The sequence below is a fragment of the Cupressus sempervirens genome, chromosome 1 (assembly GCF_028749045.1).
Source record: "Cupressus sempervirens isolate cs-2001-9-10 chromosome 1, ASM2874904v1, whole genome shotgun sequence".
NCBI classification, from domain to species: domain Eukaryota; kingdom Viridiplantae; phylum Streptophyta; class Pinopsida; order Cupressales; family Cupressaceae; genus Cupressus; species Cupressus sempervirens.
In genome coordinates, this window is record NC_143118.1 from 261,474,341 (window position 1) to 261,501,448 (window position 27,108).

The window sequence follows — 27,108 nt, forward strand, 5'->3', positions numbered from 1 at the left end:
TTTACTATTGCATGATAGAGTGCGATTCATTTGTGTCACATAGAAAAAACAATGTGTCAATTTTCATAATTTTCAAGCTAATAAATTAAAAGTTGATAAGAAAAAATCTTAAAATTTGTTTCAACAATATAAAGGTAAAATTCAAATGCTCTATGATTTCACCATTTTGTACATGGGAATAATGGAGGTCACACACATTAAACTTATACCATAAGAATTCAAATAAAAAATAATTTGTGGAACAAGCCCCTCATTAAGAGCCATTGGTCACAACCAACTACATTTTACACCTTTATGTATTGCTCGTCTAGCACTTTTGTGGATTTTAAAGCCAAATATCTTTGAAACATAACTCTACACTAGCTTTGATGGCTTTACATGTCCATATGTCATCAAAAAAAATGTGGAAATACTATTCCAAAATATGCCCCATTAGTATCTGTCTTAGTTGAGGAAATTATATGGGCATATAACACCATTAGTGAAGCATATTTGTACCTCAAAGTATTGATTTTCTCTCAAAAGGAAAATTGTTCAAATACCTCCACATTACAGATTTAGCCAAAAAATAAAAATATTATATAAGAAGTTAAATGAAAACCTACACATATAGAAATGACCATTCACTCATGCTATAAATGTATGACTTTTTAAGGACTAAAATTTATGCAAACATGCGTTATTAAGGATAGTTCCTTGATATTTGGACCTTGAATAGTAAAAATCTTCACATTTTGGACAATATTTTCACTGTCCTTGTCTATGGAATATCTTACTGGTCCACTGGGAGACATGGCTAACTTGAATAGTAAACTCTTGGGCACCTTCCACAATCAGTATTCTTCTACTTCTCCAAGTACACATGTAATATCAAGAGAGGAAAAAAAATAATATGCAATTGGCGCAAGCACCTAAATCCTATTTCGGTTCAACTAATTTATGATCACATCATACCATAACATTCATCCCCTTTCTTATTAAAATATAATGGTCATGGATCAAACCATAAAGAATCTCAGTAGCAAACTCCACCAACTCATTCTGTTCCTTGGTTAATATATCATCTATAAGCAAAAAATATAGAAAATTTCAGTCATTTTTTATTTTGATACTTAAAATTAAACAAATACAAAATGAGGTGCTACAAATCATTCATATAATTGACTTCATGTAGTAACTTTTCCAAAATTTAATGAATTGACTTCATAGAAACATCACGAAAAAAAAATGGTATTGAGATTTGTTATAATGAAGGAAGATTTAATAAGTTTCCTAGCTCCTACAATGTTGATGAATATTTGGAATTGTATCACCTTGATTGGGATGATCAAAAAAATGAGCCAAAAGCTCCAAACAAAAAGTAAGCATCAGTAAGCTCCAAATTGAATCCTAGTATGCACCTTTTTAATGGAATCAGTAAGCAACAAACTTGCATATGGATGCACATCTTAAGATGTTCAATAAGCTTTTATATATATAATTGATCAAAAATTAAGATAAATGATAATTGTTGAGATTTTAAATTGATTTGAAAGGGAATACTTAATCAAGGAAAGCCTAAGAATAAATAGGCCCAAAATAAATCATAGAGAAATTGTGCAGCTCGAGTTAGAGTCTAGACAATGATGTGCATGGAACCAATAATTTAAATCAGTTCTTCTTAGTGGTAATTTTTTGATAGGGACACAACCCAAGCATAGAATGGACACAAAAAGAAAGGGAAAATTTTATTAACTGTGTGAATATGCTAATACATTTAGTACAGAGAAAATAGACTTCAAAACATGCCCTATGGGCTTACAATAGCATAAATCTAGAGATAAATTCTCCTCCTAGTACCTTCTCTCAAACTCCACTCCGAACTACCTTTTACAATGCTAGAAATGTTCTTAGATAGACCTCAAAGGGTTAAGGATTAGGAATACATTCTAGAAAGTTCTAGTTGGCATGAAGGCTCCATAAGTTGCATTAGAAGTCGGCACAAAATTAGAAGAATCCAGAATTGGTAACCGAACTTCTAGGAGGCATAACTTTTGAACTGTAGCTCTAATTGACAATACATTTACATTTTTGAAAAGATCTTAAAGAGCTCTATATCCCTATGGACCAGATTCACTCATACCCCATTTTTTGGCCCTATTTGAGGTAATTTAATGCCCCTAACCTGACTTTGAAGCATTCTTAGGAGGTCTCCAGAAATCAAAAAACTGCAATATCTTTCAAATTATGGGACCTTTTGACCTAATTCTTTTTTTGGAATGCTCTAAATTACAATTACCATCATCTAACCAATTTACACCTTCTAGTTCACCAAAATGATGGCTCAATTACATACTCCTATTTTTTTTTGGCATTTACACGTATCCCAAGGTGATTAAAAACTCTAACCCAAAACACAAATAGTGGAACTGTGAGAGTTGGAACCTTTATTTGACCCAAATGGGTATCCATAAATGAAAACACATGAAACAAAAACTAAATCTAAGTACATTTTTTTTGGGTGACACAGGATTGCCCTTATACCTCTAGATGCTCCTACATTAGACACCCAGGGTAGATTGAAAAGTGACCCTATCACTTTATGAATGGTAGAGTAAATCCCTAATGGGAAAGCTCATCTACTGATATTCAAGTTGAGTCTTCTATTGGTCGTCCTTTCCACTTGACCAGATACTCCTCATACTACCTATTTTTGGTACTCTTGCCCACACGATGATCTAGAATGTCTTCTATCTCCTCCTTCTTAGAAGCAAGAATTGGACATGGCTCTAACATTAGCTCCTCATCTGCACCATCATCATGATACTCTATTAAGTCTACAATGTTGAAAATAGGATAAATGTGAATTCCATCTAGCAACTCCACCTCATATGCATTTCCTGAGTCATGTTTCTTCAAAATTTTGTAGGGGCAAAATTTCTTCATTTTCAGCTTGTTGTAAGTACCGACTGAAAATCTTTCTTTTCTTAAGTGTACCATGACTAGATCCCCTACTTGGAACTCCTTATATCTTCTCCTTTGATCAGCCCTAGCTTTATATTCTTGATTCATCTTGGTAATGTGTGCTTGAACCTCCTCATGTAGACGCTTGATATGTTCAGAAAATTCTTCAGCTTCAAAATTTGTCCTCTCCCCTTGCTCTATCTTCCTCAATTCTGGTGCAGTCCTTGGGCTACTTTCATAAACAATTTGGAATGGTGATTTTCCAGTACTCCTATTTATAGAGTTATTGTAAGAAAATTCTACTTGTGGTAGAATCAAATCCCAACCCTTGGGCTTATCCCCAACTAAACATCTCAGTAAATTTCCTAGACTTCTGTTTGGCCATCAGTTTGTAGGTGATGCGTGAAACTGACCTTCAAGTCTGTTCTCAACTTCTTCCACAATGTCCTCCAAAAATATCCCACAAATTTAGTATCTCCATCAGAAACTATACTCCTTGGGAGACCATGTAGTCTTACCACCTCTCTGAAAAACAAGTCTACAATATGGATAGCATCATGAGTTTTGTGGCATGGAATGAAATGTGCCATTTTGGAGAGCCTATCAACCATCACAAATACTGAGTCATTACCCCTTTTTGTTCTCGGCAATCCAAGAACAAAATCCATACTTATGTCCTCCCATGGCTTTGATGGAACAAGCAATGGCTGATATAGTCCAGTATTATGACTAAATACCTTGGCCACATGAAAAACTTGGCAATTCCGTACAAACTTATTCACATCCTATGAAATCTGAGGCAAAAAATAATGTTCTTTGAGAATGGCAATCATCTTATCTTGACCAAAATGTCCTGCCATCCCTCCACTGTGTTTCTCCTTAATTAGATTTTCCTTCATGGAACTCCTTGGAATGCATAATTGACTACCCTTGAATAACATACCATCCTAAATCAAATAGTCTAGCCACTTGATTCTATCTACAGCAACAAGCTCTTTACAAGCTTTCCACACTTTAGCAAAATCAGGATCCTCAAGGTACAGATTCTTGAGTTAATCAAACCCAACTACTTCAACCTGCATTACTATAAGCAATAAATATCTCCTACTTAATGCATCTACAACCCTATTAGATTTTCCACTTCTATGCTTCAACACAAATATATAGCTCTACAAGAACTCTACCGACTTCATATGCCTTTGATTCAATTTACCTTGGCTATTTAGGTAATGTAATGCCTGATGATCAATATATAAAACAAATTCCTTTGGCAATAAATAATGCCTCCATTTCTTTAAGGCTTGAACTATTGCATAGAACTCTTGATCATAAACATAATACTTCTTTTTTGCATCATTCAATTTTTCACTAAAATATGCAATAGGCTTACCTTCTTGGCTTAATATAGCCCTAATAGCACTGCCACTAGCATCACAATCCACCTAGAACACCTTTCTAAATTATGGAAGTGACAATGTAGGTTGTTATGTCACCTTCTTCTTCAGCAATTCAAAACTTCTTGCAGCTGTTGTAGTCCATTTGAACTCTTTTCTATCCCCTCTTATTGTGTCAGTTAGGGGTGCACATATGCCACTGAAATTCTTAATGAACTTCATGTAAAAACTAACTAGACCATGAAATGATCTTACCTTAGTAGTAGAACTTGGAGTAGGCCATTCCAAGATGGTTTTTACCTTCTCTGGATCCATTTTAAGACCTTCGGGTGATATAACAAACCCCAAGTAGACTAACTCCCTTTTTGCAAAGATACACTTCTTCAGATTAATTAACAGTTTCTCTTCCCTTAACCTTTCAAGGACACTGAATATGCAATAAATGTTCTTCCAAAGTCTTGCTAAAAATTAAAATATCATCCAAATAGACAATAACAAATTTTCCCAAGAACTTCTTAAGTACCTCATTCATAAGCTGCATGAAAGTGCTTGGGGCGTTTGTCAATCCAAAGGGCATGACTAACCACTCATAAAGACCCTCCTTGGTCTTGAAGCTTGTTTTCCACTCATCTCCTTCTCATATCCATATATGATGATAGCCACTCTTGAGATCTATCTTTGTGAAGTACTAAGCTTCACTCAAGCAGTCCATAAGATCATCCATTCTTGGTAAAGGAAACTGATACTTGATGGTTATCCTATTTATAGCTCGAGAGTCTATACACATCCTCCACTCTCCATCCTTCATTGGTGCCAATACTGTAGGTACTACACATGGACTTGAGCTCTCCTGAATCAAGCCCTTCCCCAATAGCTCCTAAACTTGTCTATTTAGCTCCTCAGTTTTAGTAGGAGTCATCTTGTGAGCAGCCTTGTTAGGCAAACTAGCTCCTGGGATTAAATCTATTTGATGACATTTTCCTGACTAGTGGTAATCCTTCTAGAACATTATCAAAGATGATATCTCCAAATTCACCTAGTAAATCTAAAACTTCAAGTGGTATTTCACTACTACATTCTTTATCTTTCTTGGGAATCAAAGCATAACACATATGCTGATATTTCATGCCATCTAAAAACTTCCTTCCATCAACAAGACAAATCCTAGCACTGCTACATACCTTTTTTCCTTCCTTTTTCATGGGCTTCAATTTGTGGCAAACTCCATCCTTTGTTAGAGAGTATGTGTTTTCATGACCATGATGTATTTCATGCCTATCAAACTGCCATGGTCTACCCAAAAATAGATGGAAAACATCCATTGGAATAACATCATAGAGAACTTCATCATGGTAACTCCCAATTTTGAACTTCACTAAACATTGTTCACTTATCAAGACCTTATGATCATCCTTCACCCAAGAAATCTGATAGGGCTGGGGGTTTTTCTCCCTCTTGAGCTTTATCTTAGAGACCATCTCCTCTGATACCAAGTTATCAGTGCTACCACCATCAATGATTACATCACAATGTTTATCCTCACACTTGCACATAGTATAGAATAAACTCCTCCTTTGCCTTGGTTCAATCTCACCACTTAGTAGGACCTTTTCATTTACTAAAGTCTCTCCTCTTTCTGCATCCTCTGAATGTGATGATTGTGCATCCTCATCCACATAAGCAACCCTAGCTTGACCCTCAGCTCTCCTATCTATCCTTCCTTGTCATTGAGGGCATTTAAAGTCACGATGACCTTCTTCATTGCAATGGAAATAGGTACCATAGAAGCTTCCTCTTCCTTGTCTACATCCTCTACCTCTTCCTCTCTGATTTCCAAAGTCTTGATCATGGGAGTAGTTGAAACCCACATTCCTCTAGTTCTTGCTAGTACCGACATCTTCATTTTTCTTTTGGGTTTCATTTTAGCCTCTAGATGAACTATGACTACCCCTTCCCCCTTGACCATGACCTATTTGTCTCCATTCAAACCTTTTATTTAGCTTCTCTTCAACTCATAGGGCAAACTGGTATGCCTCCTCAATGTTGGTCATTCTTACCAGACTTAATTCCTCCTAGATGCTTGGTCGCAATGCACTGATATAATGAGCAACCTTCTCCTTATTTGCTTCTGCATGCCCTGCTCTATTCAGAAGTTGATAAAACTCCTCTATATATTTTTGGACTAATTTTCTCGCTTGCTTTAACCCATGCATCTTCTTAAACAAATCAAGCTCATAATCAACATGAATGAATTGCTTCTTCAATTTGTCCACCGTACGATCCCACCTTGTGATCTTATCCTTTCCTTTTCTATTTCTTTCCAATTGAACCTCTTGCCACCAAATTTTGGCATGGCCTTTTAGTCTGGCCTTTGATAATTTAACCCTATCTGGATCCTTGAGCTCCTCATACTCAAAGTACTCTTCCATTTCATCGATCCAATCGATCAACTCATCTGGTTTCAAATTTCCTAAAAATACACCCACATCAATTGTAGGTCTTTTCCAAAACTTAGTAATGGCCCTAAAAAGCCTTTCCTCTACCTTATTTAGAACTTCCCTATCAAATTCCCCTTCTGGTCCAATTTCTTCTTCTTCATTGTCATCCTCATTTTTGTCACCTACAGCAACATTTGTTCCTCTACGGAGCTCCTCTTGCAACGCTTGAACCTTCCTTTGGAGCTCAATTACATACTCTTATTTTTCTTGCATTTACATGTATCCCAAGGTGATTAAAAAATCTAACCTAGAACACTAGTAGTGGAACTATGAGAGTTGGAACATTTATTTGACCCAAATGGGTATCCAGAAATGAAAACACATGAAACAGAAACTAAATTTAAGTACATTTTTTTGGGTGACACAGGATTTCCCTTATACCTCTAGATGCTCCTGCATCATTTTTGGAGATTAATCAGCATCTATAGAAATTTCAAGGTTTATAGGAGGCGACAATGTGTGTCTAAGGTGCTTCTTGAAGGTAGTAATTTAGCAAAATCAAATAGACTTTTTACATCATCATTTTTTAAGTTTCCAACATTGCTAGTATATGCCTAAAATAAAATTAAATGCTAAATAGACTTAGATGGAGGTAACCATTAGCTAATTAATGCCACAAGAGCCATGGTTAAATTCCACAATCAATTTCATGCTAACTGGTGGCAGAAGTATCAATTTCCTCTTCCTCAATTACTTCCAAATTTTCCTTAAATACTTTCTTGGTTTTCTCGGTTGGCACTAATGGTAGGAAATCTTGCATTTGATAATATTTATCATCCAAACATAGAACAATGTGATAATATTTGCATAATATGGAGTTTTTGTTCTTGTGTACAATGGCAGAAAGAGCAACACCAGTAAGGGTGGTAGTAACTAGAATTAGGATTTTTATTCTTGCCAACAACAATCATTTTCATTCATATCCAAATAGGTTAATAAAAGGTGCTATAGTGGCTTAGATCCAAACCCAAGCTATGTGGTCCATGCAATAGACTCCCGCCAATAGCATAGGCAAACTAGAAGTCATTCACTAAAATTCTCCAAAACTACAGATATATCTTTGTTTGAAACATCTCTCCTTTTTGTTATTAGAGATGGTAAATTCCCCTCCATATAGATCTGATTTTTACTGTGAGATTCTAGTTTTCAGTTTAGATTCTAGTTTAAATTTTTCTTTGACATTCACTCAATAGTTTTTTGGTTTGAGTTTTCTGTTCAAGATTTTTGTATATATATAAGAAACTTTTCCTTTGTAAAAGCTTGCACTAACTTAGGTGATTAAAAAGGCCCCAACACAACACACCAACCTTAATGAAGGCTATTTAAATCTTGAGAAACCCTAACCAAGGTTTGACATTCATTATTGTATGGCCATTATATGGTTGCAACAGACTGTGCATGATTCTACAATAACAATTACTAGTTTTTTCCTTGTTTGGAAAAAAATAAGATTGTGGTTGTGATCTTTTTGGATGGAATGCTTTTTACATTTTTTTCTCTCTATTTTATATGCATTATATTTGGTTCATTTAGTTTGTGTGAGCATTTTATTTAATTCTTTCAAACTTGACTATGCACTGCCAGTTTTGTGGTGTTGAATGGAAAATGCGCTATAGTTCTTGTTTCCACCATGGGAAAAACATGGTTCTATGGATTCTAAAGACTAAAAAACATAACTTGTAAGACTATGAAAGTACAGGCCAAGCCAAAAAGTGTAGATATTTATTTGAGAAAGCCCTAGGCAAGCTAAGCAGTGCCCGACTAGGAGCTATCAACAATAAAAGTGCTCTCAAGAGAAAAAGAAGCAATTTCATGAATTTTCCTTTTGAGGGATTCAAGGGGAGTGCAAATAGATGCTATGTTTTGAAGGAGGAGTTTTAACAAGCTATGGAAGGTGTTGAAGATGTGGGGACAATAAGGAGGCTTCCCAAACCCTTAAAAACCCTCATTTTTAACAACTTTGTTGTATGGTCATTTGAAGAACTGAGACCTCAAAAATACTTGAGAATGGGTCTAATGTAGCAAATTTTCTTTAGAGTAAGTTAGTTGAATCTTTGAGGGAAAGGAGTTATAACCCCTACAAATTTGAAAGGAGGCCTAATTGGGGCTCTTCTAGTAGCCGTAGTTGTGAAGAAACTATGCAATCAGGTATGAACCCATCCTTACCATTAGTTTAGACATGCTTAAAGTGTTCCAAATAACATCTTAGATCTAATGGAAACCTTGGAAGGACTAGAGAATTTTGTTGAACGAAGTCAATAAATGTTAGAGATTAGTTAAATAACATGGTCTTTATGATTGACATTTTTTTCATTTAAAAGATTAGATATATCAGATGAACTAGAATTATAGTTATTGTATGCTCATAGACAATTGAGTCATTTTAATGGTTAACTAGGTTTTACATTCCTAATTCTAGGTTAACTATTCAGCTTCACATTACTTTTCCCAAATTTTTTGTAATAGCTTTCACAACTTATTTAGTTAGAGTAGCTAATGCCTGAACCATAGCAAGTTTAGGCTATGGCACTATCATTGGATCTCAAGATGGTCAAAGATGCTATCTTTGGGTTCTCTATCAATCACCATGACTTTTCTTTGTTGCTACACTTTTATCATTGTGCATTTGAAAGTAAATATTTTGCTAATAAAACTACAGCTGGGGAGCAATATGTAGTGGTTGAAATACACTTTTATTACCTCTTAATCAATTCTTCAAAGGACCAAACAATTTTCCCTAGGAAAACTGCTAATAAAAACTTCAAATGAGAGTGAATGGAATCTGAATATAGAGACAATAGACTATGGTTATCTCAAAGTTGACTCCTACTAATGGACTAGAACATTGTGGTTTTGTATTTTGATTCTCTTATCTTCAATTATTGTGATTTCTCTGTAACATTATGGATTGTGGAATCTTGAAATGTCTGAGTATTCATTTTCCCAAAATACATCCATATCCTTGCAAATGTCAAATTCTCCATGAAATGGTTCCAATATCATAGACACAATTTTAATCTATACAAAATCTCTTAGCACTAGGGTATATTGTATATTTTTTCCCCACTTGAATGTGTATGATATTTTATATGATCTTTTCTAAATTTTCACAAAGGTATTCTTGAACACAAAAGAAGAGTGTGCCTCCAAGTTTGAGTGAAGCTACAACTCCTAACCCCTTGGTGGGCAAGAACGCCAAAACAAAGTGGCCAGAAGAAAATAGCTTTTATGAAGCTGTTATTACCAATTATGATCCAATTAAGGTGTTGAAATCATTTAAGTTCAATGTTAATAATTTGATTGTTATTATTTGGAAATTATGATATCTATATGAAATATTGCTACTCAATAAACATTTTTTTTTTGTTATAACACAAGGCCACTAAAAAAACCTTATACTTGAAGAGGTCCCACTTCATATATTGTATGGTCATTAACACAATATTTTGTTGTCTACTTGGTGTTCTTTATTGCAAGGTTGGGGTTTTAAAGATTACAGTGCCACAAATTTGGTATCTTTTAGCATACGTTCTTTCATTATGTGTTGTTTGAATTACCTTTTTAGTATAGATGAAAAGTTTGAATATTATTCATGATTGTTAAGGATCAAAAATCAAAAAAACTTATAGTAACAGGCATAACACCAACTATAAAATTAAATATTTCCTTGAAATTTACTTTAAAATGAATAGGAATTGTCATAAGATTACTATACTAGTTAAGTAAATACTTGGATATGATTATTGTAATATTTTTTGACAAGTCTCTTCTAAAGTGACTGATATGCTCAACTAGTTGTACAGGTAGAAATTTTCAATTCTTCCTCATTATTTCTCTTGCCCTCCCCTTGTCCTATTGGCTATATGTTGCTCTCTTCTAGACCTATTGACCCTTCACCAAATAGAGTTTTTTTTTGTACAAATGTGGTCTTGCAGAGTAAACTTTATTAGTTGCAATGCTTATTTATTTCAAAAGTGACTTGATATGCCCAACTAGTCTTATAGGTAGAAATTTCCAACTTTTCCTCATGATTTCTCTCAAACTCCCCTTCTCTCACTACTGGTCTACTGGCCTTTCCTAGAGTTTTTAACCCTTCACCAAATACAGATCTTTCTTGTAGAAATGGATTCTTATAGAGTAAAATTTATTAGTTGTTGTGGTTATTTGTAATGCTCAATTTATTCTCTATCTATGTATCTAGCTTTACATGTGCTTTTTGTATTTTAGTAATATGTCCACATGCTCGCACATGCAGAATCATTCTTATTTTCCTTCAAGTCCCATTTTTTTGCCATTATAAGTTGATTTTGTTAGCATAATACATAGTACCCTAAAGAAAGAGTGATATTACATTTACCATATGGAAAAATGTGAACATCATCCCATTGCTTGAAGTCTCCAAACAAGAGATGTGGACATTGCTAACAACTAAATAACTATATATATATATATATATATATATATATATATATATATATATATATATATATATATATATATATATATATATATATATATATATATATTAATATATATTTTACTGTTGTTGATTAAAAAATGGTTTGTGTATGGTTAGGGACTGCATGCACTCATTTATGATATTAATACAAGTAAGGAGACTTTTGAATGGGTTAACTTGAAGGAGGTATGCCATTTTCCCTCTTTTGATTACTCAAGTTATGAAATTGAACACTCTACCCTGGTTAGTGTGTAGTGTTCAATTTCTTAACTATGTTATATGCATTCCCATAATCACACTTGTTTATGTATTTCATTAAACTACAAATTATGGTTGAATATTTGTTTATGTGCAAATGAATACTCAAAATTAATTGCTATTTTCAATTGTATGCTTGATATCAAGGTCTTTTTTGTTAATTGTCTTAATGTCAAATATAATTATCCAAAGAATGTTTTTTATTGTATGTTGATTATCATATACTAGATTTGATTCTGATGTACTTTTATATAGCAATAATATTTTGCAGTTAGATAGATTTGAGTCATTTTGTCCGTTTTCATCTCTGCAAGTTGAACCTACCCAATCAGAGGTATTTAAGAACTCCCTTACTTGGAAGGAGGATACTATAAAATATAAATGAAGATAGAAAAAGATTTATCTTAAGATTAGTTTTCTATTCAATTGATAATTTGAATTAGTCTAGCTAGTATTTTATAGACGAGTTCTTCATTTGGTCTTTGCTATTGCAAATGTGATTATCATGAATTCCAATCATGGACATGGTCATTTTACTATTTTCTTGTTTTCTTTACGAACAAAAATTTTTATTGGCATAAATTTATAGAACTATGTAAGGATGTTGCATTATAGATTCACACTATAGAAAAAAATTGTTTTTAGTTCCATGCTTGGGAGTCTAGTCATCAACTAAAATTTTAGACATGGAGTCACATTTGTATCAATCTATCTCATCCATCTTGGGAAGGGAAGAATTATAGAATACTAAAGGATATTTATGCAGTCTTTTTAGTACAGCAAGATAGAGATCTTACTATTTTCAAGTTTGCTTCATGAACTTCAAATTTTATTGACTTAAATTTATAAAATTATGTGAGGATGATACATTATAGATTGACCATGTAGAAAAAATTATCTGTAAATCCATGTTTGGGAGTCTAGTCTTCAAGGAAAAGCTTAGACATGGAGTCACATCTTTAACAATCTATCTGATCCAACTTGGAAAGTGAAGATTGACAAAATACTAAGGATATTTATGCAGAATTTCATAGAATAGTGAAAAAGAGATCTTTCTTATAACTATTGTTATAACTATTTTAATGAAATTTTGTTATCTCTTTTCTATATAAATGTTATACCTTGTTTGTTTTTAGTAAACTTCAAAAGTAGTTGTTCGAGTGCTGAAGTTCTTGTGGGATAAAATGCATAATTTTCATATAGTGGAGTTCAGTTTAGGATACTTTCCTTCTTCAACTTGTGTACTATAGTGTCTATACTTTGAAAATTGATTGGCATGAATATGAAATTCCTTTATTCATTTGATTATATATTATATCATTATTCAGATTTGGAAATGTTTCTATCAACTTTAACAATATCAAGAGTGCACAATGAGGCATGTTACACTTCAATAGTTTTGGTTTTTCTTACATTCTTGGATGCTTTCATTTCAAAGAATACATGTCTATTTTATATGTTTATATTCTTCTTTATTCCATGCAAGATCAAGCAATTGTTTCTTATCTTTACAATCAAAGGATACCTTTGAGAAGAAAAATTCTCTTGCTCCAACTTTATCTTTGTAGAGATTTAAAGGGTTGCAAATTAAATGGTTTGGATAAGAAACAATTGTTTGATGCAGCATAAAAAAATTGTCGAGCGAATATTGGCGGAAATTTTGACCAATTCTTGGTAGCTTTCTACCAAGAATTGGTCAAAATTTCCACCAATTATTTAAAAAAATTGACCAACCATTGTGAAAATTTTGACCAATTCTTGATAGTTTTCTACCAAGACTTGGTTGAAATTTCCACCAATTATAAAATAAAATTGACCAAACATTGGTGGAAATTTTGACCAATTCTTGATAGTTTTCTACCAAGAATTGGTCAAAATTTTGACCAATTCTAAAAACATTTCAACCAAATATTGGTGGAAATTTTGACAAACAATAAAAAATCAAAGCTAACAAAAATTAAATTTTTTTGATGAATGTATTGGTCAAAATTTTGATAAGAAAAAATATTGTGAACTGCTTGGTTGAAATTTTGACCAACTTGCATCAAAATTTTGACAAATTTTTTCAAAAATTGAGCTCAAATTTACTAGCGAGTCCACCAAGATAACTGAGAAGGAAGGGCTGGGTGAATCAATTATCCAACAATTAAAAAATTTATCTTCTTTAAACAAACTTAACCATTCAATCAAAGTAAATAGTGACCATAATAAGATGCACATAGAAAATTACACCAAATATGTTAATAAGGGAAACCCTAGTGGGAATGATGCCCACAAGATGATGTACTAATATAAATATTCCTTGTTAGAGGATGGACCATGTTAGGAGTCTATTGCAACATTTTGTACATAGAGTCCCTATTAGAAGACTTTGAATCCCTATTAGGAAATTCTAACCATGTTAGGAGTCTATTACAACATTTAGTACATAGAGTCCCGATTAGAAGACCTTGAATCCTTGCGAGGAGTTGTAGTACAATGTATGCAAGATGAGCCCACTACTCAAACATGTAATTTCAACTACAAGAAGAGCTCACTTCTCAAACAAGTAATTTACTATTATGTTCTTATTTCCTTTTTTCTTTCAATCAAACCAACCACTATCACACCTTGTAGACTAGGTCATCAACATCAAATGCAAATATTAAACCTTGACAATGAAGTTTCCTTCACTTCCACACTACTCTTCTCAACTTTGCATTTTACTCTTAGTGTTGCTTATCATCAATCAAAACCATGCCATATGATAAAGTAATTTTTTTTTCCCTTATGCCAAGTCCATAATACAATTCCCTAATTTGATTGTTAGACATTGTCAATTAATTATTATAGGACCACATTAAGAACACGTTACACTTAGTGTTAGCATTAATATTCCACCTTTAAACTTGAATATCTTTCCATTCATGCAATATTGTGAAGAATGGTCTTAAAAACATCATCACCAACATGTATTCTTCATATCCCCACCTCGATACTCTTCTAAGAGATATAACAAGTTTACTAGAACATGCCTTTGTAAACTCTATGTCAGAAAAAACATCACCAAAACTTACATAACTTCTTCCAAAATTACCATTTCTTCTTCCAACATTAACTGCATATATTTGATACTTAGAAGTATCTCCCATAACCTTGTATAGGTAGAATATTCATCTAGCCATCCATACCAACTTGATCTTTCTATTGTTCTTCTATCAAATACCACATAAAACTGTGATGTTGACATCAATGATAAAATCAGTCATGAATGTAACATATCATCATAGTAACATATCTATAATACTCCCCTATAGGAACATCATCATCATTCATGCTTCTAACAATCTTGCAACACTATCCCCCATTGGAATTGATGGCAACATAGATGAAAAGCATCTATTTCCAAGAATACCAACAAAAAGAATGTTCATCTTACATTTCAAATCTTCTTTGTCAATCATTCTTGTCCATTGATATACCTCAATGTGCTTTCTGTCAAATTATCATTCCATTTTGTGCTTCTTCTAAACTTACTGTTCTCATGCCAAACTTTTGCAATTTTCATATTGTACATGCTATTTTTCTATGTTGCTTCTCATGCTAAACATCTCCCCCATTGACATCAATGTGAAAGGTTTCAGTAGCCAACTTTACTGCATCAAATTTTGCAACAATTGATTCTGGCTTAGCTCAAGTGTCAAAATACACTATTTAAAACAATATCCAGCAAGAGTCCTAGATGACTCTATCCATCATAGATACTCCCCTATATCGGAACCATCATCATTTAGTCCAAACAACAATGATTATTTGTTACATTAGAATGATGCACTCTTGCATCTTCACCCTTATGTAGGGAGGAGAATAACCCCTAGCATACCTCACAAATACTCAAAATTCTCTTTGGAAAGAGGCTTAGTGAATATATCTACAATTTTCTCTTTAGTTCTCATATACTCCAATCTAATTTCCTTTTCTACAACTTTCTCTCTCAACATGTGATAATATAAATGTGTTTAGTTCTTGAATGCAACACTGGATTCCTAGACATATTTACTAGTGTTGTCACAATGTATGAGAATAGGTTTACTAATTTCTATCCTTATATCCTTTAGTATCCGCTTCATCCAAACAACTTGATTATAATTAGTTGCTACTGCAACATATTCTGCTTCCATTTTACTTTTTGATGTGCAATCCTGCTTAACCAAGAAATCAATCTTCCTCCAATAAAGAAGGCTCCACCACTGGTGCTCTTTCTATCATCCATACTACCTATCCAATAAACATCAATATAAGCACTTAGGGTAAAATTATTAGATCTATCATACAACAATATGAACACAAATGTTCCCTTTAGATATCTAAATATCCTTTTAACTAGTACATAATGTGCTTCTCTAGGATCATCTTGGAATCTTGCAACAATTTCAATTGCATTTTCTATATCTAGCCTTGTGTGAGTTAGATATTGCAATCCTCAATTCATAGATTTGTACTTCTTCTACTCAATAATAGGTGTCTCATCTTTTATAGACAACTTTTGTCCAGTTACCATAGGTGTTCCAAAAAGTTTTCATGTTTCCAAACCAAAACCTTTTAGTAAATCCTTCAAGTACTTAGTCTGAGAAATAAAGATTACTTCTTTATTCTGTACAATTTGTAATCCTAGAAAATATTTCATCTCTTCTAAAAACTTCTCATTTTCTTCATAATTTCCCCCAAATATGCTATCATCAACAAATACTACCAAAATTATCAAACCATCATCAATTTATTTCCAATAGAGATTGTTATCTACCATACCTTTTCTATATCCAAGCTTCGTCAAATTCTTGCCCAACCTTGCATATTAGGTTATGGGTGCTTGCTTCAAGCCATACAATGCTTTCCTTAATCTACATTTCATGTCCTTATCATCTGTCAAAGGATAACCTTCAGGCTGCTCAACCTACACCTCTTCTTCAAGTTCTCCATTGAGAAATGTTGACTTGACACTGAAATTTGATACACTTTGAATTTCTTCTCTATTCTATAGGCTAAGAATAATCTTACTACTACTATTCTATCCACTGGAGCATAGGTCTCTTCATAATCTATTCTATCTTTTTATGAGTAACCTTTACATACCAATCTTTCTTTGTTCCTTACAACTTCACCTTATTCATTCATCTTATTCCTAAATGCCCATTTAGTTCCTATTACATTCTTGTCTATTGGTCTGGGGACCAATTCCCATGTCTCATTCTTTACTATCTGGTCTAATTCCTCTTTCATAGCTTGTTTCCAATAATCATTTTTACATGCTTCATCTACATTCTTAGGTTCAACTTGAGATATCAAACATAGTTCTTTATTAACTCTACTTGTTGTCATCCCACCTTTATCTTTTCTTCTGATGATTTTCTCCTATAGGTAATTCTCTATCATGCTCTTTCCTAAAGTATGTAGTGTCTGCCCCTAGTTTACATTTTGTTGTCATTGCCATACTCTTTTAGGCCAGTTTTATGCTAGATTACTCATAGTATTATTTTTAGATTATTAGATATTGTTTTACATTAAGTTGATTATATGATGAGATTACTTGGTACTCTATATTTCATGCATGTATGATTATTATTATAGTATTTCAGATATTGATGATGATTAGTTAGATGGATTATATTATGTGTTTTCTTATAGATACTTACCCTTTACTGCATGTGTATGGTGTGCATGTTTTTTTTCTTTATGTATGGCATTTCTGATGTGGTTAAGGAAAGGAGTTGTAGTCACCTACTAATTGGGACCCACATGATACACCACTTCCTGCCATTTCCTATTTAGCTTAGAATATTGTGTTTGTACAATGTGGATTTTATGCAGATTGTAGGTACAAGGTATCAATTTCCCTAAATTGCCAAGATGAGTGTATCCTATCATATTATCTCAATGGCAAGAGAGGCAAGATAAATTCTTAAGTCCAAATCCTAAACTTTTAAGCCATTTTTCCTAGATAATTAGGACAAGTATCCAAGTTGAGTACCCTTTGAATGCGTCAAATGGCATTAATTCGTGATTATAACCCTTTAGTTTGATTTTGTATGTGTTTTTCTATGATGAGTTTTTTATTTTTATTTTTATGAATCTTTGGTGAATTTTCTACTAATTAAGTCTAATTAAAAGATTAAATTAATCAGTCAATTTAATGGAAAATTATTATCATATTTTAATATTTAATTATATTTAATTAATTTGGAGAATTAATTAAATAAAAAGAATTAAATTTAAAGATAAAAGTTATAAGTTTAATTTTAGAATGTGATAATATTTAATTTAATTATAATATATTTAGAGTTCATTTTTAATTAAATGCTCAATAATATTATTGGTTAAGTTAGTAAATAGTTTATCAAATTAAACGTTCGAAAATAAATTAAAAAGTGAAAAGATATTAAATTATAAAAAAATTTAAGTTCACATGATGCATGCATGAGATCAAAATATAAGAAATTAATTAAAAGACAAAACAAGTGAATTTAATAAATATATTTTAATGGCATTAAGTGTGCATGAGATTAAAATTTTAAAAAATTAATTGAAAAGTGAAGTCAAGTAAAAAGTAAATAAATTTATTTTAATAATTCAATAAACGTGTAAAGAAAAGATAAAGAAAAGATAAAGAAAGTTAATAATGAGTTAAGTCTAGTGAACACATAGTCATCTCGGGTGATCTCATGATTAGTGCTCCAATTTGGGGAGAGAACTCCTTATCACCAATTGAGGGTTCATTTTCAGGGGACAGAAGTTTTTGGAAAGGTACTGCAAATTTTGGGAGAAGGAAAGAATTTTGAAAAAGGAGAGAGTTCTGGGAGGAAGCAATTCTCTACAAGCTTCTTGAGCATAGTGATTAGCATCAATGTCTAGATAGATGCTTGTGTTTATTTGCTCAATTTAATCAATAATGGTTACTTTTATAACTTAGATAAATAAATGATTACCCTAAGATTATCCTTTTAGGAGATTGACTTTGATAATGAGGGTAACTTTATATATTTGAGTCAAATAAATGAATGGGTTATTATGTGGAGTAAACTGAGAATCTTACACACCTGAAACATACATTCAAACACAAACTAAAAAATTACTTTTAACTCTATTGTGTATTTGCAAAATGAAATTCAGCTAGGAAACCTATACTTTGTTATATGTATGTTGCTTATGTTTTGGGGTTTTAGGGTTTTTCCTACCATTGACCAATCCTAGGATGTTACCAAAGGCTCAGTGGTTATGTGTTTATGATGTGATGCTGATGTTTTGATCCCAATCTTTTTTAAAGCCCAACCATGCTAATGTGATGGTATGCTCTATGGTATGTTTATATTTAATATTTTTTATTGCTTTCCAATGTTCTTGTGTGATGTTGAGGTGTTTGTATGATTTATTCTTGGTGATGTCATGCTGTGACATAATTGACTTAACCATTTTGAGTCTTTGATTAGTATTTTTGAGATTCTTTCTAATTGCTTGTAGAGAATAGAGAATTGATGTGATTATTATGATTATCTTTTGATGTTTTCCAGTCACTTGTATAGGACCGAGGCCCTAAGTGTTTCCCAAGGTAATCCATTATTATGATTATATTTTGATGCTTTCCATGGTTGCAATGGGGGCTGAGGTCCAAAGTGGTTCCCAACACAACCCATTGTAAGCTATCTAATAAGTGAAAGCATTACACTAAATGGGAATAAAATTAACCTAATAAGATTTTTTGTATGTTCTCACCCATGCCTCAAGTGCTAGTATAGACTAGGATGAGAATAGAGATAATGCTTGGCTACAACCTTACATTCCATAGTATGCCTTGTTAGTACAAGAGGATACTAGTGGCTACATAGGAATCATTAGGGGGCTAGGGTCTTGAAAGATTCCTAGGGTAACTCTAGCATGATTCATGTGATGACACTTGGCTACTTACATAGTATGTTTCCTACATGTCTTTGTGTTCCTCTAGGTATAGATGTTGACCTATCTTTGAACCTTTGAGTTAGATGTCTTTTAGGATCTCCTTGGCTTAGAGAGTACTTTTAATATTTGGTTCGATATCCTATTTGGGACTTGAGACTATATCCTTAATGCATTGGGAGTGGGCCATTTAGGTTCCATGTAGTTGGGTGGTAGTGTTTTTTTCACTCTTACCATTGAGATCTATCTGTAGTCATTGTGGCTAGATAATTCATTTTTATTTATTTTATTGTACCTTGTATCATGTATCTAAGGAGGATGATGCATTTCTATTTCTACATATTTATATTATTTTAGCCTTTCATACACTGTGACATGTACAGTGGATGATTGAGCATTTTGAATCTTATTTGCCAAGAGGCATTCAGAATAATTGTATATAATTTAAATGGACTTTGGACCTTTTAATTATTCTTTCATGTGGATGTAGTATTTTTTAGACTTAGTATTAATTAAAATTTAAATGTGACTCAACATCTTGGGATCCTTAAGGAATGTAACCTGTTATGTATGCTTATAGTTAATTGTATGTTATTTCTTTTGCTACTTTATGTTTGATGTGTATGTTATTCTTTCTTGTTAAAAAAAAATGTTTGGAAAACTTAGTAAAACTTTAGGTTATTTCTTTTGGATCCCTTGGTAGGGCATTACAAATTAGGAGTTGTTATCTGAATTCTTGGTTTGATTAAAGGTTCTGAGCTTCGTTCCTACCTTGGCTCTCCTTCATTCTACTAATCATTGTTTCTCTCAAGAAATACCTCATCATTCCTTGGCTTAGTAAAAACATCATCATCTAAATTGTAATCAACCATTCTTTCTTGTATCTTGAATTTCTCATCAATTCTTACATTTGCACTTTCCATAATAGTCTTAGTTCTCTAATTATAACATTTATGATCCTTACTTTTCAATGAATAACCAAGACACGTACCTTCATCACTTCTAGCATCAAACTTATCAATATCAACATCTCTTTTGATATAACACTTACTCCCTAAAATTTTGAAATACTTAACTATAGGTGTCTTGTTTTTGTCTTTCCTAACTCACACTCTATTCATAGTGTAGACTATTGTATTCACAGCTTCTCTCCAAAATGTCTTGGATACCTCATTCTCAACTAACATAGCTCTTGCATCTTATGTAACTGACTTGTTCCTTCTCTCTACAATGTCATTCTATTTAGGGGTTCTTTAGGTTGATAACTATCTTTTGATTCCATTTTGTTCACAAAATATGTTAAACTCATTTGAAGTAAATTCTTTCCCTCTATCTTATCTTAAACATTTAATCTTTGTACCAAATTCATTCTCAACTGTATTCTTGAATATCTCAAACCTATCAAGTGCCTCAAATTTCTCTTAAACAAATGCAACCCCATATCATTCTAGAAAAGTCATCACCGAGAATCATAAAGTACCTCTTACCATAGAATCCTTTAGTCTTTGTAGGACCACTAAGATATGTGTGTGAAATCTCCAATTTTTTTGTAGTACTAAACTTCTTTTAGGGAAAATAAGTTTTTTTCTTCTTTGCCAACACACATTCCTTGAAAATTGTGTTAGTAGGCATTACAATCTTAGCCAAGTCTCTAACTACAAACATGCTACTAGTCTTTACAATACTATAAAAGTTTATATGACAAAATCTCTTATGTCCTAACCAATTTTCATCTACCTTTGCAACCAAACATTTCATTTTAGTAGTATTCAATTGAAATACATTACCTCTAGATATGGTTCTTGTTCCAATTACCTTTTTATCTTTATCTCTGATCATGCATGTTTTCTCTGTGAACTATAACTGATATTCTTTGTCTACTATTTTTCAAACACTCAAAAGATTAAGCTTTAACTATCACAAAAATATACATGCTCAGTGGTAGTTTTACCGTCAAGAGTTATAGATCCACTACCTTTTCCTTGGCATGTTGCATTGTTTCCAACTCTAACAATGCCTCCATCCTAACTTTTGAAGTCAACAAACTTGTTCAAATCACTATTCATATGATGTGCACTACCACTATCAATTATCCAATTAGATTTCTTCTTAACCTATGAAACCAAAGCTATTTTCTCTCAAATTTTTGCTTTAATTGCCACAAATCCAATTTCACCATCACTAGCACTTAATGCTTGTTCATCGGAAACATTTTTGTTCATTTGCATACAAACACTCTCTATCTTTTCTAGGTTTGTAATTTCCTTTATACTTTATCGCTCTTTTAAGTCACTTAGATGCATAATGACCATATTCATCACAAGTCCAACATTTAAATATTTTCTTACCTCCTTTTCCTCTTTTCACAAGACCTCTTTAGATCTACTACTACTAGAAAAATCTCCTCTAGCACTTGTACTCCTTGATAAATTAGGTTGAATATTCATGGCACTGAAAGTTGTCTCTATTTTGGTCAATTCTCCAAATTTTCCAAGCTCATTCTTAACTACTTCAAGTCTTCCAAGCAATGACTCCTTTATAAAATCGTTGGTACAAGATATCAACAACTGTATCATCTGAACTACTAACTTAAATGGCAGTGTTAGAGTCTTCAATATCTTCGTATAACCTCATCATCTTCTTTGGCTCCTCCTTGAGATTTGATGCCTACAGTAATTTCTGATATCCTGCCTATATATGTTCTCATAGATTCATCTTCCATCATTTTGGCATCTTGAAAAGCACAAATCCTATTTTATTGCCTCAACTTCTTAGAATGTGCATCACCTTCAAAACTAGTTTCAAAAGCTTTCCAAATCAAATGTGAAGTAACGAGTGATTTTACTTGATTATATTCAATTTTAGGAAGTGCAGTCAATATTTTTTCTCTAGCTCTCATGTCACACATAAAAGGATCTCTTTCATCCTTAGTAAAATTTTCCAAATCCTTTTTAGCAATGATTATCTTTGTTGATTTTGTCAAAATCCAATATCCTAGACCCTTACATAACAAATGTTTCTTCATCTTTTCCTTCCAGCTATAATAATTTGTTCCATCAAACTTTGGACTATCTATCCTCAACATGCTCACCATGGATCTTCCAAAGTTGTTAAACTTTATCTTTAAGGACTTGATGCTCTGATACCAATTTTTAGAAATAATTGTCCACCAAGATAACTGAGAGGGAGGGGGCAACTGGGTGAATAAGTTGTCCAAAAATTAAAACATTTATCATCTTTAAACAAAATTAACGATTCAATCAAGGTAATAAGAAATCATAATAAGACACACATAGATAATTACACCATATATGTTAACTAGGGAAACCCTTGATCAAAGGGAAAACCTCAATAGGAATGCTGCCCACAAGATAATGTACTAATATAAATATTTCTTGTTAGAGGATGGACCTTGTTAGGAGTCTATTACAACATTTAGTACATAGAGTCCATGTCAGGATACTTTGAATCCTTGAACCCTATTAGGAGTTGTGCCAACCTTGTTAGGAGTTGTAGTACAATGTATGTGAGATGGTCTCATTGCCCAAACATATAATTTCAACTACAAGAAGTGCTCACTACTCAAACAAGTAATTTAATGTTATGTTGTTCTTTCCTTTGTTCTATCAACTAAACCAACCACTATTAGACCTTATAGTCTAGGTCATAAACCTCAAATCCAAATATCAAACCTTAGATCACTAAGAAAAACCTCAGCAATGAGGTTTCCTTCACTTTTGCACTACTCTACTCAACTTCATATTCCTCTCTTACTATTTCTTATTATCAATCAAAACCATGCCATATGATAAAGGAAAATTTCGTTCCTTTCTACCAAGTCCATAATAAAATTCCTTGAGTTGGATGTTAGACATTCTCAATAAATCATTATAGGACCACATTAAGAACAAATTTCACTTAGTGATAACATTAACCTTCCACCTTGCAACTTGAGTATCTCTCCATACACACAATATTATGATGAGAGATCTTAGGCACACCATCACCAACATGTCTTCTTCATATGCTCAACCTTGATTCTCATAATAACAACTCTACTATGAGATATAACAATTTTACTAGAACATGCCTCTGTAAACTCTATCTCAAAACAAACATCACCAAAAAATACATAACTTCTTCCAAACTTATCATTTCTTCTTTTGACATTAACTGAAAATACTAGATACTTAGGAGTATCTCCCATAACCTTGGATAGTTTGAATGTTCTACTAGCCATCCATACCAACTTGATCTTTCTACTGTTCTTCTGTCAAATACCACAAAAAAATTGATATGTTGACTTCAATGACAAACTCAATCATGAATGTAACATATCATTATAGTAACATTTCTATAGTACTTTCCCATTGGAATATCATTAGTGTGCATGCTTTCAGTAGTCTTGCAACAACAACATATACCAAAAACTTGTTTAGATAGACAAAACCAAGTTCACCACTCAAATCATTTAAAATGTACACAAATGACAGACTTAAGAATATGAAGCATGAAAAGAAATCCTTTCTAGAGGAACAAGATGTGAACTCAAAGAAATTGAAACATATGGAAGAAGAAAGATAGACTTTTTTAGAAATAGAAAGGAACTTTTTTCAAGAAGATCAAGATAGATTCCTGGCCCAACAAATTAATGATCAATTTAACAACATGCATGTTGGTGGTGGAAAAAACTCTCTTGCAGCCACCCCTCCTAAGACTCGACAAAGTGGAAGATGTTCAAGAAAACATTTATGATCTCCTAGCTCTAGAGGAAGATGGGATTGAAGATATTATCATTATAGAAGATTAACACTTCCTAGGATTTCAAGACAACCTTCACACCATGCTCACCATGGTTCACAGTATGGAGGAGGTAGTTCAAATGTTAACCATGACTCTCCAGATTTCATGAGAATGCTGCAAGATCCTTCTTTCCAAGAGTGTGTGAACAAGTATATATGTCAAAAAAAGACACATTCATAAAGAATATAATTGATATGAGTGATAAAGTTCCCTACAATTATGATGTAGAAAAAAAATTAGGAGGCAAGATCCATCTTTGGAAGAACAATTTAATCAAGTAAAGAGTATGATGGACAAGTTCATGGAACCTAAGAGTTCCTTCTCACTTGATTTTATTTGTCCTAACCCTTCTAACAAGAGTGTCGATATGAAAGACTTTGCTAGAAAGGTTGAGATACCCCAATATGAAAATTATGATGGGAATGGAGATCCAAGTGATCATGTGCATCATTTTTATACCATGAGATTTGAATTTCTTCATGAAGACTCATACCTTATGAGATTTTTTCAAAGGATTGTTAAGGGTCAATCAATGGAATGGTTCACCAAAATAGCTCATCTTGTTGAGACTTCCAAAGAGCTTCTTAAGATATTTGTTCAATACTTTGCATACTACCTTTCAAGAGTTTTCACTCTATTGGACTTGTGTAACACAAAGAAAAATCAAGGAGAACCCTCTGTCACTTTCTTGCAAAGATGGAGGCTAAAATTCTCTCATTACTCTAGCACTATCCCTGAAAAAGAGAAGATTGAAATCATTATTAGAAACATGATTCCAAAAATGTGGTATGAATTTAAGAAGATGGTTTTTGAGTATTTTGACATGATGGTTGAAACCACATTTAGAATTGAGGATGTTTTGAAAGAACAAGGAATTTTGGCCAAACATGGCAACAATAATAAAGATAAAGGGAAGAATTCAAATTGGAATAGAAATAAACAAGTGGTCAATGATGGAGTTGTGGAATCCTAAAAATCTAATGATCACGGTGTCCTTCATTTGGTTAGTGGTAATCAACAATGAGGTAAGCCAAGATACCAAGATAGGCCAATGGGAGAAAGGAAAGATTTTACAACATTTGGTGAATTGTATGATGAGATATTGACAAATATTATTGCTTACAACTTGGTGTGTCCTTTTAATCCTATAAAGTTGCATATACCTAAGTTTAAGCCATGGTGGTGCGATGAGAAATCCTATTGCAAGTTTCACAATGGCTTTGAACATAATGTTGAAAGCTATGGGAAACTCAAGCATATAATTGCGGATCTTATTGAGAATGGTAAACTTCAAGTGGATGGATTGAAAACGAATGTTGATCACATAGCGTTCAAAGAAACTTTTCCCAAGTATGATAATGGGGAAATGTCTAAACCTAAGAATGAAAAAGATGAGATCAATTACACCTATGCAAATGCAAAGAATGTTGTCAACATGCTTGAAGGAGTAGAAGAGAATCTTAACATGATAATAAATAAATATCCTTATGGTTATAATTGAGACATGAACTTGTCATACCCAAATTTTACAGGGTAAAACTCAACCAACAAATTTTTATTTTATTTTTATTTAAAGGTGAACTTATCGGTAAAATATAAATCTATACGTGTTATGAACATTCTAATGAATGGTGAGCAAATCATTTTAACCTATTTTAAAGAATTTTTAATTAAACTTAGATTCATTTAAAACTAACATGTACCCACATATAAGACTTAGACACTTCCTTGATATGATTACAAAAAAAAAAAAACTTAAGTCATCATTTGTAATTCTAAAAATATATAAAATTCACAATCTAGTTAGGATTTTAAATAAAATTAAAATCCTCTTTAAAAGAAAAAAATCTTAATATTACCTCACATAATTTGATAGTTAAAAACCTTTAAGCTAAAAATTTGAATTTATGACATTATGACATTATTATTATTATTATTATTATTAAAATTAGATTGATGTCACTTGTTTTATCAAAGAATTACAATGGTTATTATATGATGATTATTAATCAACACACCTCTCTCAAATTCTAACTTCAATATTTAATCTTATAGTTAATAATTACCTTATAATAATTAAGATTACCTTTTTAAAATTTATGTTACCTGATCTCATTGATTATTTTGTTGAACACATTTTACACACCTATTAAAGTATAATAGAGTTGCATTTAGAAAACACAACATATGACTACATGTCATAATGTGTATACGGACTTGTTCAATAATATCTATGTTATTATAAACTAGTTTTATATTATTATTTTATTTACTAACTACATTACGTTCTAATACCATTAACCTTCACATGCCTTGCATATTAAGCTTTACCCCTACCAAATTTTATTGACAATTCCCATACACTAAGTGACATCTCCCTATATTGAATACTTGTAATGAATACCAAATAATTATCTAATAATAAGAACTTTGAAAAGTGGATGAATATCTACTCTAAATCCCAATTCTTCTCTTACTCTTACCAAAACCACATTCCCTTCCTACACGTGGTCCCCACAAGGTCTCACGTGGGTCAAAATATTTGGCCAATTCAATGCCTAGAACATCTCTCATTCGGCTATCTCATTTGGAATGGAGATTTTGGAGGTTCTCCCTTTGCTAATTAATAGCAAAAGTACTTCTTAGAACTACTCCCTATCACCAACTCCTCTCTCCCACACGTGCTTTCCAAGGCGTGATTTTATTGGGAGAGATGCATTACAAAATCTGCATCAAATGCTCAAAAATGAACTCTAAAGAGCTTGGATGTTCAAGAGAAAAGCAATTATTGCTCATTTTGGCTACAACTCTAGTGAAGGGCAGTAAG

General features: G+C 32.5%; 1 pseudogene; it reads right to left on the reverse strand.

The window, feature by feature from the left end:
- Nucleotides 1-267: 267 nt before the first annotated feature.
- On the reverse strand, nt 268-26,855 carry LOC149577126 (casein kinase II subunit beta-1-like; annotated as a pseudogene).
- Nucleotides 26,856-27,108: the final 253 nt, after the last annotated feature.